The sequence below is a fragment of the Pleurodeles waltl genome, chromosome 5 (genome assembly GCF_031143425.1).
Source record: "Pleurodeles waltl isolate 20211129_DDA chromosome 5, aPleWal1.hap1.20221129, whole genome shotgun sequence".
Taxonomy (NCBI): Eukaryota; Metazoa; Chordata; class Amphibia; order Caudata; family Salamandridae; genus Pleurodeles; species Pleurodeles waltl.
The window spans coordinates 206,880,424-206,894,670 of record NC_090444.1 but is presented as its reverse complement, the minus strand read 5'-3'; positions in this window follow the sequence as shown (position 1 = coordinate 206,894,670).

Below are 14,247 nucleotides of genomic sequence, written 5' to 3'. Positions count from 1 at the left end.
ATTGTTGCGCTACACACACAACAGCTGAACCGAGCCTAGGAGTCAACAAAGGAAAATTGTGGAACCAGATAAAAAATGCACTTCCAAAGTCATTCACATCTTTTTTTCCGGCAAAAATCCATAAAAGTCTTAAAACACATATGAATAAATAAATAATAACATTTTCAACAACAAATTGAAAATTAAAAAAAAATCTGTACATTGTCAGGTGCATAATTCATAATATGAAGAAGCAACATTGTAACGGGGTCAATAATGCGATGGTACAAAAAGGACCTCATACCTTTTTCTAATTGCCCTTTTGATAAAATGTAATACCGCAGAGCAAGTCTCTATAGTGCAACAGTTCTGTAAAAATATAAGGCCTTCCTGGTGTACTCTCAATTCTGATATACGCAAAATGGGGATCAAAAACAAGCGCCTAGGTTCTGCAAATAAAGGATTAAACAATATAATGTGACAAGTGCTTTGTTTTACAGCAGTATTACAGCGACTTGTGGGTAGATCATATGACCATACACATCGCAGTGGAAAGGAAACCTTAAAATGTATCATACTGTGTCTAAAAATAGTTAGATTGCAGCAATTGACGGAGTTTGTAATCCAGAATGGATAGGGTTCTAGATTACTAGTAGTTGATACCGTTGCATATTTTACAACTCATACCAAAGACTAAGCTCTCTGTAACCTCAGATCCAAACAATACTTGAGGAAACAATGTTTGTCTTCCTCTTTACATTTTAAAGTAATGACATGAGGATTATCAAACAGCTCTTTCATGCCTATTGCCTCAAAGGTTTTCTTCAGGTATGTGATTCAAGGAATCCGGGCAACCCCTTCCGAAGATAAGCAGCCTGAAATGCAGGATGTAACGAGGGCTGCCTAAAGGTTTCCACAGTTATTATCTGAGAGCAAAAGTGAGGCAAGACCCATCTGATCCTCCAAAGAAAAGGCCTAATTCCTTGTGACAAATCAAAGTGGTGGTCCCCGAGGAACCACGAGTAGCCTCCGTGTGAAGGGGTTTTCGAACAATTGGAGGATTGTCTCGTTTGTATATCCCCCCCAAACCAAATATAAGTTAGAACCACGAATGCTGGAACCATGCATGTCTAAACAACGCGGTCAGAACAACGACCATGTTGTTACCACAAATGCCTTTACCACGAATGCCTTAACAACAATTTGTCATTGCAAAGGCATTCCTGATAAAGGCATGAGTGGAATGGCTTGCATGGTTCCAGCATGCGAACCCCCCCATGTGACCACCCCACCCCTAAAACAATCATACCCCAACTCCCCACCCCTCCCCTAAAAATAATTCTACCCCTACCCCACTACCCCCACCCCTAAAACGTAAACTACCTCTGCCCCTAAAACTACAGTGACCCTCCACCCCCCTAAAAACTAAAAATACCCCAAACCCCATCCCTGCCCCTAAAACTACTGCAACACCCCATTCCCCTAAAACGTAAACTACCCGACCCCCCACCCCTGACCCTAAAACCTAAAAAGACCCCACCCTAACACTACCACAACCCCCCTAAAACCTAAACTACATCCACCCCCTACCCCGTCACCTAAAACTACCATTAAAAACCCAAAATACCCCAACCCACCACCCCACCCCTAAAACTACCCCAACCCAGCCCCTCCCCTAAAACCTCAACTACCCCGACCCCCACCCCACCCATAAAAACTGAAAATACCAGCCCCAGCCCCTCCCTTAAAACTACAGAGACCCCCTAAAACCTAAACTACCCTGACCCCCACCCTGCCCCAGAACTACCCCAACCCCTCACCCCTAAAACCTAAACTACCCCGACCCCCCATCCCACCCCTTAAAACTAAAAATACCCCGACCCCACCCCTAAAACTACCACTACCCCCCAAAACCTAAATTACTCGACCCCCACCCCGCATCTAAAAACTAAAATTACCCTGACCCCCCACCCCTAAAACTACAGCAACCCCCCACCCCCTTAAAAATTTAACTTCTCCGACCCCCACCCCTAAAAACTAAAAATACCCCGACCCCCCAACCCCACTCCTAAAATGGCCCCAGCCCCACTTACCTGACCGGGTCTTCCTCAGAAGCCGATTCCCTTCTTCTGTGCCTTAACCATGCATGTGCATTGTTCAGCACATGCGTGGTTAAGGCACAGAAGAACGAAGTCATGGTTAACCAAAGTGTTGTTCCATTGTTCATGACTTCGTTCTTCCGGAGTCGTGGTTCAGGATGTTTCTCCCCCAAACCCACTTCATAATGCCCAGCAGAAATACATTTACCTTTTTACACATTAATCTCCTCTCTGATGGGTTTCTGCCCCAACCTATGGGCAAATATAAAAAGTGTCTCTATATTTCTACTAAATTACTGTACCATACTGGTAAAATTGAATTCCATTTAAAAGAAGAACTAAAGAGGATGCCTACGTAATTACAATCTTTCACCCTCTTGAAAGCTAAGTAATTCAGGGCCATATTTATACTCCATTTGCGCTGGATTAGCGTCGTTTTTTTTTACGCAAATTCGTCGCAAAACGAACTCCATATTTATAGTCTGGCGTTAGACGCGTCTAGCGCCAAAGTCCATGGAGTTTGCGTCATTTTTTTGCGTGGACACCTACTTTGCGTTAATGATATGCAAGGTAGGCATTCCCGTCTAAAAAATTGACTCCGAGGCATGTGCGCCGTATTTACACTCCCGGGCAAAAATGACGCCCGGGAGTGGGCGGGTCAAAAGAAATGACGTCCAGCCGCTTTTGCGTCGTTTTTTAGCGCCTGGTCAGGGCAGGCGTTAAGGGACCTGTGGGCTCGGAAGGAGCCCAGAGGTGCCCTCCCATGCCCCCAGGGACCCCCCCTGTCACCCTTGCCCACCCCAGGAGGACGCCTAAGGATGGAGGGACCCATCCCAGGGAACATAAGGTAAGTTCAGGTAAGTAATTTTTTTTTTTTTGTGGCATAGGGGGGCCTGATTTGTGCCCCCCTACATGCCACTATGTCCAATGACCATGCCCAGGGGACAGAAGTCCCCTGGGCATGGCCATTGGGCAAGGGGGCATGACTCCTGTCTTTGCTAAGACAGGAGTCATTTCAATGGGGGTTGGGAGTAAAAAAAAATGGCGTAAATCGGGTTGAGGCGAAAATTTTGCCTCAGCCTGACTTGCCCCATTTTTTGGCGCCCAAGCTCCATATTCCCCTACGCCGGCGCTGCCTGGTGTACGTCATTTTTTTTTACGCACACCAGGCAGCTCCGCCGGCTAACGCCGGCTAACGTCATTGAATAAATACGGCGCCCGAATGGTGCTTCAGAATGGCGTTAGCCGGCGTTAGATTTTTTGACGCACAACTGTGTTGGCGCAGTTGTGCGTCGAAAAGTATAAATATGGCCCTCAATCTTTCACCTTCTCGAGAGCTACTTCCCCATGGCCAGGGATTTTGATCTCGTACCATGGTGACCATACGTCATTATAAATGATTTGGAATGATTGACTTTTAGATCCAGTTCTTCCATATATGAAGAGAAAGAGTCCAATAAGGCTGGTTGATGTGAGGGCAATCAACACGGCATCATCCACATACAGCAAAATTGGGATAAATTGCACAACATTTGGGGAGTATCTGTTCCTACATCAGAGTGGCGTTTAGAAATAATATTTATGTAAAGGAGAAATAGAAAAGGAGCTAAAATACACTGCTGTCTCACACCCTGTGTAGACCTAATTTGAGTGGTAGTTTCGCCCTGCAAACCTTAACAAACACTGACAGTTAGACTTCATTTAGGTGTTTGATTGGGGAGAGGAGTTCCATCGCACCCCTATTCTTTCTATCAAGGCCCAGAGTTTGGAAGAATTGACCAAGTCGAAAGCGCTTTATGAATCAATAAACACCAAAAAAATGGCTCCTTTCTTGGCCAGTACATAGTTCCCTGATATCATATAGCAATTTAGACACTGGTCTATTGTCTCAGTGCCTGGTCTGAAGACAAATTACACATTGGACAGAATCGTATTTTCTGTGACCCTTGATTTCAGGCACAACAGAAGCAATCTACCTAAGATCCTCATGCTTGAATAAATCAAACAAATTGGTCTATAGCAAGATGGTAGGTGCTGATCCCCTTTATTATAAATCGTGATAATTCTAGCTGTCCTCCAGGAATTGGGTATTTGGCTCGTCACAGCAGTCCTAAACATATTAGTTAGCAGGGGTTCCTAAAGGTCAATGTTAGATTGATAGATTCCTGCAGGGACACCATCAGAACCTGGTGCTTTCCCAAGGGCACATTTAGCAATAGCGATAACTATGTCATAGATTTCTATTACAAAAGAAGGGTCTTGTGTACCTGTAAATAGTATAAATTAGTATAATTTGCTAAAGGGGTGGGTGATTATTGTCTAGACCCTGATTAAAAAATTCTGAAAAACGAGTCAGCCATAAATCTGCTCTGATCAATACTTCAACCTTTGGAGCATCTTGCTCTGAAATAATGAGTGATTATTTATTTCTCAAAAAAGGTATTGTCTCTCAACCTGACAGATGCAGAAAGATCCTCCCATGCTTCAGCCCAGATCCTTTTCTTTCTCTCCTCCACAGTGCTTTTATATGACCTTCTTGTCAATCTAATACCAGCTAGAGTCCCTGGGTGTTTTTGTAGTTTTTGCACCAATCTGTGTGATGGCCTTTCAGCTGAGAGTTTCCTTGAGTCAGTTTATCTGAGATGGATCCACATATAATATAAACATTCTCTAAAATAGTATGACCCACTGCATTGTCCGACAGGATATTTAAGACAGTAAGCATATTCTGAGGCACAATCTATCTGTTAGAATCCTCTGGGTCCACCTTAGTCCATGTCATTTGAATACATTTTTTCTTAGAGTCTTCTACGTTGCATCTTTTATTCTTTGTGTGCTTTGTTATCTGATGGTTTAGTGATAAAATGAAAGGGTTATGATCACTTGCCCACTTTGCAACAATATTGAAGCTGGAAAGGCATGACACCAACTCAGATGTCATAAAAATGAAATCTATGGTGCTCTCTCTGCCACTACCCGTAAAAGTTGGAAGTTTACTTATCTCTTTGCCAACTATATCGCTTGCTAATATAAGATCATGCTTCAAGATAAGGGTGGTTAGAGCCCCCCCATATGGCATATGCTTGAAGTGAGTGAGATCTTCCTGATTTTGGTTGTGAAACCACATACCTTTTTCTCACTATGGCAAAACAATGTGATATTAAAATCACCCACCCAAATTAAAACTGTCTCTGTATGGCTACCAAAGAGAAAGAATCAAGAAAGTCGTCAAATTGCTCTATGGCAATAGTGGAGCGCTGGTTAAAATAATCATTATAGAAATTTACCAACAAAAAATATACTCAATTGGGAAGGCTAACAGAGTTACTATAAAAAAGGAGGAACAAACTTTGGTGGCCTGGGAAGCTGGGATTTGAATTGATATAAAAGTTGCAAGACCACCCTTAGCCCTTCACAGCCCTTACCGCTGGTGAAGAAAGGTCTAGCTCGAAGAAGGCAAGATACTGCTCAATGTGAATGTCCTCAGTCATCCATGTTTCTCAGCAACATAAAATGTCTGCTGAACTTACAAAGTCAATCCAGTCGTAGTTTTGAGTCTTTGAGTGTGTGCCTGTAATATTCCAGGAAATAAGATTCCATCCATCATTTGTTAAGGCAGCCCTTGGCCTTTCCACTCTGAGGCTAGCATTAGGAGAAGGACACTGACTAGGCGAGGGAGCTTGGGCACGGAATCAGTCCAGATGGTCTAGTTGCTAGGTAAAAATCTTTTTGAGATTGTCACAGGTTGAGAGGAGATCATGGCGCCTGGGACTATTCCACCTAATGACCTATAGGAAAATCACAGGGGAAGTGCTTCATTTGTCTTGGCTGATAGCCTGGGTAAGTTGAGCTTAGCTAGAATGTAGTTTGCCACCACTTTATCTTTAAAGTTAATAATGATACAATTGTCATTGTCCAATTTTTGAGTGTTGCCTGCCCATGATACTCTCTTCATATGATTAATCTGGCTAAGCAGCAGACCTGGGTCCCCTGGCCTGCCATTTACCCAATGCACCACCTTGTTCATCAGCTGGTTGTAGTCCTCCCTCGTATCGTGGCTCGGGAGGGGGGGGAGCTTTCAACACCACCATAGGATGGGTTGTTGGGGGGGGGCAGTTGCAGTATTGGATGCTTCGAGGGCTCTTTCAGACAACCAGGACTTATACTTGACAAACCACGGTGTAGCTTGATCCAAAGCCACACCTCTCCCAATTACATTTCTTTGTAATCTGTGATCTTTCTCTGTTTGTCCCTCTTAAAAAATTATTGCTCTGCCCAGTAGAAGAATGACATACTCCATTGGAGCTTGTAGCCCGCTAGATGGCAATGGGTTTGAAACTAGGCAAACCGGTCCAAATCAGCAAGGTTCAAATTAGACAATTCTTCCTCCATTTTTGCTAAACAGGGAAAAATAGGGCTCAGGCTATCCATGAGTGATGTTAGGATGCATTTGCAGATCTCCTCCACTGGTGAAGCTATTTTCCCCCTGCATACAACAAATTGTTATTGTCTGGCTATGTGGGCACATTAAAGGTCCAGGGCACTGCCTTTTAGATTCCCCTCCCTCCCCCCTGCTCTCTACATCTTCCCTCCTTGGCTCTTTGTTTTCCCTGCCTTGCCCGGTGTTTGGTCAAGGACTTACATCCATTCAGAGTGATAAATATGTTCCATACCAGGAGTAATGTTGGGGGAAATTGTAATAACTACAGCTTTTGTGACTCTGACCCATCATAGTCTGAATTTGGCACTCATTGACCATGAGAGCATCATATGGTTCCTGCAAGTGTGTAGGACAGATGAGAAGGACAAGGATAGGCGCCTCTTAGACAGTTCAAGCTCCTTACTTGTCACCTCTACTGCCTACTGCAGGAAACCATCCAGAATGGTGCCAGGGGTTGGAGACGTGGGGTTGCTTTACATTTCCCCATGATAAATCAGCTGGGGAATCCCAAGAACCAAAGATGTGGAGAATAAATGCCTTAAATGCAGACAAAGGAGGGGGGCCAGCCCAGCATCTTCCGGGCAATGATGGGTGAAGACAGGCCTGTCTTAGCCATATGCCCGGGTGCGCCCCATGCTGCGGGATGTGGCATGTGCTTAAGAGGACGATGCAGACTCTTTGTGGCCCCACCTTTGGCATTGGTGCAAGCTTGGGGACGTAGTCACACCCCAGCACTGGCAATGGGAGCAGCCAAAGATACAAGTTAGTGCGGGAAAGGAACCACTGTCAATGAGGCCTCACACAGTCAAATAGCCATCTTTTCAAAGCCTTTCAGAAAGAGAAAAAGGATTTCTCTTATTAAATATGAAGTGAAAAAGCATTCCACAATCTGTGTCCAAGTATCAAAAATCTATAGTTTCCCTGAGTTTTGAATCTCTTTCGAGTGACATCAAAAGCGGCATATTAGAAAATTAGAAGTTTCTTAGGGACCAATATTTCGTAAATATTTGGCTGAGATACCAAGGGACAGAACCATTAATAAATCTATAGACTAGAGTCAGTAGCTCAAAACTGGCCATAGCTCGAATAAAAGCCAGCAAATTGTCTTTTCCAAGTAGAAAAAAAGGATCCAATTAGGGAAGATCAAATGTAGGACACACATCAGTATTTAAAAAAAACCTTTGGTCAATTGACAATTTGTAAGGCCGCTGTACAGTGCATTACAGACGTTTGCTTATGAATTGATTAAGACAGTGTTGTGATGAAAAATAAGAAAGAACATTTAGAGCACTACCAAGCTGGTGAAGAAACTAGCACTCTTTCATGACTGTGTTAAACTCAAGAATGAGACTCATCTGAATCCCAGATCTTTCACTTGTTTTGCAAACGTTATGAAAACATCAAGTGGGATGGGAGGCAAAGGTCAAATTGAAGGTGATGCACAGATAAGGTTTGGTAATAGGAGCATCCTCTCAGTTTTAGACCATTGAAACTGAGTTGGGCTGCAATTTTATCCCTCAAAGGTTCCTGCCCCACTACTACTAAACAGATAATTTAGTCCTTCTGGATGTTACAATTAAAACAAAGAATGACTATAGACGTTACAAATTAAGGGGTAAAAGCATATAACTGAGGCACTCCTTGTTTTTGCTAAGGACAAGGAGAAGGATGGTCCTAACTTCACCCAGTTATATACGTCTCCAAGAAAGTAAGCAAACCAGCTTAGGCTTTTCTCAAATGCACTGATAGTATGCCTCAGCTTCTCAACCCAAAAAAGTGTGGTCAACAGTATTTGTGATTGATAATAGATCATCCCTGTGTCATAAAATAAGAAGCCAAGCAAGAGGAGTCATCATCATCATCGGTCTGCGCAGGAAGTGACATCACTAAATTTAGCATCATCCATCTACACAAAGTGACATCACTGGATTTCCCATCATTCATCTGCACTGGAAATTACATCTTTTCTATCTCATCCCAGGACCTACTTAATGGTTGCCACAACATGGACACACAAGGAACATGCTGAAGGAGTGCCAAAGGCAAGCCTCTCTGTGCACATTCATGCCAAGGCCACACTTTGTGCCAGAAACTCTGGCCCTCCTCCCTCCCCTCAATACAATGCTGGACTACACTGCTCCACATACTTCTGCCTCACCATACCACTAAATACTGATGGTGCATTCTCTATCTCTTCCTGCACATTTCCATGCACATACCCTCACGTAACACTCACCACACCAACAGCACCCAACACCCCATTCTCTGCCACACACAGGAGTGCAGCACTTCACTCTTACATACATGCTCCTCAACACCTGCTCACTCACTAAACACACCACAGAGATCTTGGACATGCTCCATGACAATGCTCCTGATCTACTTTTTTTCCAGGAAAGTTGGCTGAATCCTGTTTCAGCATCTGAAATCAACACAGCCATTCCCCTGGCTACAAGAATGGCAGGCAAGAAAGACTTCACAATCTCAGAGGTGAAATCGCCATCATCCACAAAAACACCATCAGCTGCACCACATCCACAACTGTCCACATAGTGACATTTTAGCCCTCACATAAGGTTCATGACCAAATGACTGTTCCGTTATATGCACGAATGTTTAAGTTGCTGCATACATGTTAGTGCGTTCGAGAGGCTGCAGAGACATTGAAGGGAACTTCTTATGCTACATTTCTGATAATTAAGGTACAGTTGAACTCTTAGACCTTCATGGGCCAGTTTTTTGATCCCGACTATCCTTTTCCCCACACCTTTGCTTCCCGCCCACCCTTGCAAAAATAAGAAATCCCATTATTTTAGCAGTTCACAACCTCTGAACCCACCACTTTTTTCCCAGGGGACCATACACTCTGTAAGTATTGCTTGACCTTCTCTTATGTCACTACTGACACTGGGTCTGCGGATATAATATCTATGTCATTGTATCCATTTGTAGGCCACAACTCTGTTGTGATGTGACTTGCATGTTAAACAACTAGATTACCAATATTACAGTACTTTCCCTTGTATGCATTAGATGCCTGTTCATGGTGTCTCGTGGGGTTAGCATAGCCTTTGTTATACATGGTCACTTCAAGCATTAAAATAATGATTCATAGGTCTCTGGGCAACTGATTGTGCCTCCTTTCTTCTTTTTCCCCCTATTCACTACTATACGACAGCCAAATTAAGCATGGACAACCACTTCTAGTTAATGTCTTTATGTAGTGGGTTCACTATGTAAAAGGTCTTGCACTATATGTCATTCCAAAGATGTGTACAGTGTAAAACAACATAACCTAATTCATTTTCTCTGCTATTTCTTTATCTGGTTATTATCTCCATCCTGCTCTCACCTGATCTCATTACATGTTCCATGGGCCAGAGGTACCAAAGGATTTTACCCATTCTGTGTCTATGGGAAAAAGCTTTCGTACATATGGCCCCACATATGATTAACTCGACAACTCTTGGAAGTCTAATGGGATCACCACATGCTATTTAGAATATGTCTATGTATGATATGTGATTATTTCATATACTTTCTTTTGCACTGTAGGAACTATAATGGCTTTAAACTATTTATTTTTGTTGATTTTGCTCACCTCTATGCTTGATTTCTCAAGATGTTTATGATATATGATTATTTTATGAATTCACCTTTGAACTGTGGGAACTACAGTGGCTTTATATCATTTACTGCTGTTGACTCTGCTCAACCCTATGCTTGATATCTTATAATGTTAATGTTACAGTTGTCTTGTATTGTCAATCTAGTCATATGTAAATAACTTTCTTGGGCATCCTATTACACTATCAATTTTGCCCCTGTATTCATATGTTATTTTTTATGTCTCACCTAGCACATGAATGGGGTGCGGTTGTCTTCAGGCAATGGAATATGCAGTGGGCTCCTTTCTTTGCCCACTGATCTTTTAGTTTGTTTATTGGGGATGTTTCTGACCTTGGCTCTTCACTTGTGCACAATATCCAGCCTTGAAAAAGCCCCTGGCCTGCACGCCATAATGGAGCAAAACAAGTGTTGGCTGCAGTTTAGCTTGTCACTTTGGATCACCTGAGCTACTTGGAATACCAATAAGTAAAGAAAATAGTATATAACTATGAAAAGACTCACAACCTGTTGCATTAAATATTTGTTGAGATAGAGGATTTATCACTGCATAGTGTTACAAGCTCTGTCCTTTACCCCAATTTAGACCTCTTATTGTCTCAACTGCTACTTGCACAAATCCCATGCATACGGAAAACCAAATCTGGCAGTTAAGCCATCTCATGCATTGCTTCTAAAGTGTAAGCGACTAGCCTCTACTCATAAGTGCCTCCTCCTCACTTCTTGAATTCCACAAGAAGCTGAAGACCTGGCTTTTTGAGTAGTTCTACTAGGCCTTAGGTGTGGCTAGATTCACACCTGCTCAGTGCCAGGATAGCCTCCTAGGTGATAGTGTGTTCTACAAATCCTCATAACATAGCATAAAATCCCTAACATTCATAAGTGCTATCCTTCTACCATGTGTGTCATTGGAATGACAATGACCACTGCATGGTGGAGGGATATATATCTCTGCCCTGAGTGGATGTCAAACTGGTATATTGGTATTGGAGGGTCGAGATCCAGATATTGAAGTGGGGAGTGGAGGTTGAAGACAGGACTACCTTTAGAAATTCAGTTAAGAATGGTTGGTAAAAAAGGGCTTTGCATTAGTGCTTTCTGAGCACTGCCATTTGGTAGATGTTAGAAGTGAGGGACAAGAGTACTGTTTCTGTTATTCAAGGCTTGTTAAGATGCTGGACTTGAGGATGATTGAGTGTTCCTTTAGGGCTTGGGCCAATACAGTGGTATTAATACTCAAACAGGTATCTGGCAGACTTTCATTTTGTGTGGATTGCTGGGCCCTCAATATGGTGCCCAAGATAGGTGCACATCTGATTCCCAGAGCTGATGAGCTGGTGGATCTGGTGAGTGCTACTCACTTCTTGAGTACCTTTGATCTCATCTGACAGCAGCTACTGGCCAGTTAGGTAAGTCACTGTATTACCTGTCATACTCGGAATTGTTGGTGTACATTGGCACTGGACTCATGCATGTTTAAAAATATTTCATGCAATAGAACTGTAAAAAAGTAGCCTTGTTCTAGCATGGTTACCCCCACTTTTTGCCTGTTTGTCAGTGTGTTTGACTGTGTTCAGTGGGATCCTGCTAACCAGGACCCCAGTGATTATGCTCTCTCCTTGTAAACTTGGTAACTGTACCTTTTTCTTCCCACAATTGGCATACTGGTCCCCCCATCTAAGCCCCCAGTATATGGTACCTAGGTACCCAGGGCATTAGGGTACCAGGAGATCCCTATGGGCTGCAGCAGTTATTCTGCCACCCATAGGGAGCCCAGGCAATGGGTTCTGCATGCCTGCCATTGCAGTCTGTGTGAAACAGGTGCATGTACCCGTTTTCACTACAGCTCACTGCACCAGGCCACTGTAAGCCACCCCTATGGTAGGCCCCCTCAGCCCAAAGGGCAGGGTGCAGGTACCTGTGTATGAGGGCACCCCTGCACTAGTAGAGGTGCCCTCACAAACTCCAGGCTCATTTTCCTGGACTTTGTGAGCACGGGACTCCATTTTACGGATGTTCTGGACATAGGTCACTACCTATGTCCAGCTACATAATGGTAACTCCAAACCTGGGAATGTTTGGTATCAAACATGTCAGAATCACACCCCAATACTGTTGCAAGTATTGTAAGTATGATTCCATGTACTCTGGGGGCTCCTTAAAGGACCCCAGCATTGCTACCACCAGTCTTACAGGGTTTTCTGGGCAGCCCAAGCTGCTGCCACCCCTCAGGCAGGTTTCTGCCCTCCTGCGGCTTGATCTGATCAAGCCCAGGAAGCCAGAACAAAGGATTTCTTTTGGGTGAAGGAGGTAACACCATCTCTCTTTGGAAATAGGTGTGACTGGCTTGGGAGAGTAGCCTCTTCAAGCCACTGGTATGCTTTGAAGGGCACCTTTGGTGCCCTCTGTGCATAAACCAGTCCACACCGGTTCAGGATCCCCCAGTCCTTGCTCTGGCGCAAAACTGGACAATGGAAGGGGGAGTAACCACTTCCCTGTCCATCACCATCCCAGGGGTGGTGCTCAGAGCTCCTCCAGAGGGTCCCTGTGTTCTGCCATCTTGTTTCCAAGGTTGGCGGGGAACTCTGGGAGCATCTCAGTGGCCAGGCCAGGCAGATAATGTCAAAGCACCCTCCTGATAGGTGCTTACCTGGTTAGGTGAACCATCCCCCTTTCAGGAGTACTTAGGGTCTCTCTCTTGGGTGGGTCCTGAGATTTGGCTTGCAAGACTCCAGCAGGATTCCTCCGCAACCTCCACTTCTGGCCACTGGACCATCCAGGAACTGACAATGCTGCAATCAATGAAGAAGACTCTAATGCAACTTTGTTTCCACGGCACCCACCAGCTTTGCAACATTTCCCTGCCCATGCATCCTCAGAAGCCAGCAGCCCTTCAGCCTGCAGAAGAAGAAGATGGAATCTCCCTTGGAGTGAAGGAGTTACTCCCCTGCATCCTCAGGCACCTACTGCAACGGCAACCGGCTGCATGGATCTCCTCTGATCCTGGGCTGCATGGATCCTGCATCACAGGTGGTGGTCTGGAGTAGGCCTCTTTGTCCTCTCTGCCAGCTGTCCAACTTTGGTGGAGGTAAGTTCGTGCCTCGCCATGCAGGACAGTACCCCTGTGCACTGTGTCTCTTGCAGCTGCCAAGGCTTGCTTGCATTTCCTCCAAGGATCTTCAGGTGACGTGTAGCTCCAGCTTCCTGCACTCCTTCCTGTGACGCACAGCCTTCTGTGTGGTTCTCCTGCAGCATGGGGTCCCTTCCTGTAGTGCTGCATGGTCTCCTTCTACGACTTCTGTGTCCCCATCCTGCGGGACTCCTGTGGGTGCTGCCTCTGCTCATGTGAGCTCTCTGCAATTCTGAGGTCCCCTATGACTCCCCCCTTCTGGGTTGAGTCCTTCTGGGCCTTGCTGGTCCCCGACAGCACCACTTTTCCAGTAACCGCAAGGTTGCCTTTGCCAAGGCTTGTTTGTAGAATTCCTGAACCGACACCAATCTGCAATCTTCACTCCAGCGTGGGACATCTTGTGCATCCATCAGGAACTCTTCTCAGGCTCCAAGACTGCAGTGCTGAACTGTTCTTCATCACCATCGACCAACTCCTGCAAGTACAGCTGGGTGGGTAGCTGCTCCTACTCCTCCTGGACTCTACTGTTACTTTTGGACTTGCTTCCCTCTGTCCACAGGTCCTCTTCTCTAGTAATCCACTGCTGGTGTCTTGCAGTCTTGTCTGGGTGTCTTCTTTTCTTCTTTTCCTTCCTTTTTGGTGGTTTGGGGAAACTCTCCTGCTTTCCTGCTCACTGTGGGGTACTGTGTTACTTACCTCTGTGGTTTTCTAGTACTCCCAGCTCCCCTTTACGCTTTCCACTTACCTAGGTGGGGGTCCTGTGTTCACATTCCACTTTTTTAGTATATGGTTTGGGCTCCCACTAGGGTCACTATTGGTTTTCTAACCTTTTCTATGCCTCTTTCTGACTACTAGTGTATATATTTAAAGTATTACTTACCTCCTATTGGTGGGTTCCCCTTCTAGTATTTTGTGGTATTGTGTTCCAAAAATAAAGTACCTTATTGTTGTACAACTGAGTGTTTTCTTTC